At 33.4% G+C, this 3,223-nt stretch overlaps 1 pseudogene; it reads right to left on the bottom strand.

The window, feature by feature from the left end:
• Nucleotides 1-217: 217 nt before the first annotated feature.
• LOC102610355 (3-ketoacyl-CoA synthase 20-like) lies at nt 218-2,192 on the bottom strand (annotated as a pseudogene).
• Nucleotides 2,193-3,223: the final 1,031 nt, after the last annotated feature.

Raw genomic sequence — 3,223 nt, 5'->3', positions numbered from 1 at the left:
TTAAGGACTATTTGGATTTTTTTAAAGAGCGTGTAAAATAGAAATTTATCACGTGTGTTAAAAATAATAGGGTACTCAAAGTATGTTTTAGAAATGCAAATAATCCCACCCAAATTTTATTCTGAATAATATACATGATAGTTATCAAGTGTATGGATGATGTGATGAATGAAACATCAAATATCCACCATTTGAGATAAAAATTTTGATTTTGCAATCAGAATGCAATTGGTGCAAATTGTGGCAGTTGAACAGGGAAATCATCAATTTCATCAATCCAAGGATTTTTGTCCAAGGCAGGATTGAGATTAATGGTTTTCAATACAGGCCATACAACAGTGTTGCAATTGAATCCTGCTCCGAAACCAATTTGGCATATCCTGTCACCTTTCGGAATTCTTCTCTTGGCCTCGGCGTAAGCCAATTCATACCACACAAGACTGCTTGAGGTATTCCTAAATCTGTAAAGAGTCACTCTTGAAGGCTCCATACCCATTCATTAAGTTGAAGGTTCTTTTAAATCCCATCTACACTCCTCTTCCTCCCGTATGAATACAAAAATGTTCGAAAGCCAACTAGATATCTGGAACGTACTGCTTTATCTTCATTTTAAAGATTTTTCTTCCTACTGAAGTTGCAATAAACAAGAGTTGCTCCGACACTGGAAGAACTAATGGTCCAAGTGCAGTGATGTGAGTCTTCAGGGCTTCTCCAGCAACAACCTTGAGGTTTTTTTAAAGTTTGACTCCTACATGCTGAAACTCATCTTCTTTTTGCATGATACAATTATAACTGTTGTCAACCAAATTCCTACACTCTTGTGGGTAAGCACAGAGAACATTACTCTAGGCTTGTATACAGGCAATGATCTATCAATGCTTCTTACAAACTGCTTATTTCGTGTTGGTCGCGCTGCAATTCTCCTCTCCAACCGATCATCTTTTTGCATGATACAATTATAACTGTGTCGTCACCCTGGTGGCTGCGCAGGGTTCGAACTAGTTGATATTTGGAGCTACAGCGATCAGATGATCGGTTGGAGAGGAGAATTGCAGCGCGACCAACACGAAATAAGCAGTTCTAAGAAGCATTGATCGATCATTGCCTGTATTCAAGCCTAGAGTAATGTTCTCTGTGCTTACCACAAGAGTGTAGGAATTTGGTTGCACCTGCTACAATGAAATTAATAAAGTTTCAGTAGACCGCAGATTGCAGTGCTTTTTTAGATTATAACCAATTTAAAAAAAAAAAAAGAAACTGATTATTGCTTGCCCCCAAGTTTGAATCCTATGAGGTAGAGATTAAAAATTACAGCAAGTATCCGAACATTTATATGTAACCGTCACATTGTTAATAACTAACTTTGATTTGACAGTTACAAATAACCTATAACGTCAGTTGAAACTCAATTATTGGTTACTTAAAATGTAACTTATAATGTAAGTTAAATTACATATAATGTAACTTACAATAACCCGAATGTAGTTACCCATGATCTCTTACTTGTTTCATATGTTACCATTCTTTTGTCTTGGGTGACTACTTCTCAGTTGTTGTAAGTTACAGATAATGTAACTTAATAGCTGCCTCTGAAATTATTTAAAAGAAATAACTTAAAATAACTTAAGTAGTGAAACCCATACCACCAAGATTATAGCTGAGGATGTTGCTTCTAAGCTTGTAATGATTCACGATAAAGGCTGACAATGAAGGTGTTGGATTAAACAAGCTGCTGTTCACCACAAGAATACCAATATCTTTATGCTTGAACCCAGTTTTTGCCAAGCGCTCGTCTATGGCTCCAATTATCACATCGTCAGTCTCCTTCTTTGCCTCCTTCATATGACGGTTTTCTGCCGGGTTGTCCATCAAGGATTTTGGACCATATGTCATATTCCCAATCCTCGATCTCTCTAAAAGTTTCTGTTTAAAGGTCAAAGTTTCGGGCGGCTCATTAGGTAAATGGTTGCGAAAACAAGGGATACTAAGCATAATATTACCAGTAGTACTGTCACATAATTTAATTTGAAGCTAAGCTCGTTCCAAAACTGAAGCAAATCATCAAGTGTACTCAAAGTTGAAAAACCATCATAGATTAAAACAATGCCAAGGAGGGAAACGAGCAAGAGATGAGGAGCGTTAGAGATTAAATAGTGGTAACCAACTTTCCATTTTACGGATGCGACCAACATGGGAGGTTGATCATTTCACTAATTTCCTTTACTTTCATTAGCATTGATACCTTTTGACTGCAGCAAATTAAAAGTAAAAGAAAATGCATAGCATTAACATGTACATTTAGTGAGTCATTCTTAGGTGCGGAGGTCAGCATTTTATTTTAGAACCCTATAAAATTTCTGTAGGATCTCTTTACAACGGTTTTATAAAAATTCGACCTCGCACATGATGGCATAGTTAGAGGAGATATTTGATCGAATTCAATAAAAGAGAAGCAAAAGATTGTACCCTAAAGAGATAGCTAAGTAGCCGAACAAGTTCAGGGATAGATAGAGTGAGTCCTTGCAAATTACAGTACAGGGAATATGAATTTATAGGCGGCTGGTTGGCCAAATAAATGTGGAGGCGTTAGGCTAAAATTTGATGGGTCGACAGATATTATTAGTAGGTGACACAACTTAAAATTAATTTTTAACTTCTAAGTATAAGAGTATCTTATTGTATTATAGTTGGGTGAGTTCGAGGTTAATCCACAGAAAAAATATTTAATTTATTTATTTTATTTATTTAAAAATTTAAAATAAAACTTAAATATAAACAACTTAATTTAACTAAAACTATGAAATTGAACTAGTTAGGGTTGTGGATCCACTCTTAATAGTAAATAAAACTTAATAAATTCTTTATATCATTTTTTTAGATTTATTACCCAAGAGATTAATTCTATAAATTATTATTATTTTCCCTTTAATTTTATGATGGATTAAGTATTTATTGTGCCAAAATTTAATTTGTCTACAATAAGTTAAAATACCATTTTACCATACTTTATATTAAGATATTAAGAATTTATTGTGTCAAACTCCCTTGGTTGTCTACAATAAATCAAAATTTCAAAATATAAAATATGTATAAAATTAAATAGAAAATAATTTAATTTATAAAATTAAAAATAAAATTTGATTAAATCATATTTATTTCCTAAGAGTTTCACCTTACCCTAACTAATATTATTTAGTTAAGCATAATTGAAATAAAAAGAAAT

The sequence above is a fragment of the Citrus sinensis genome, chromosome 6 (assembly GCF_022201045.2).
Source record: "Citrus sinensis cultivar Valencia sweet orange chromosome 6, DVS_A1.0, whole genome shotgun sequence".
Lineage (NCBI taxonomy): Eukaryota > Viridiplantae > Streptophyta > Magnoliopsida > Sapindales > Rutaceae > Citrus > Citrus sinensis.
The sequence above is the reverse complement of the archived record's forward strand: the minus strand, read 5'-3'. Positions and strand labels throughout refer to the sequence as shown.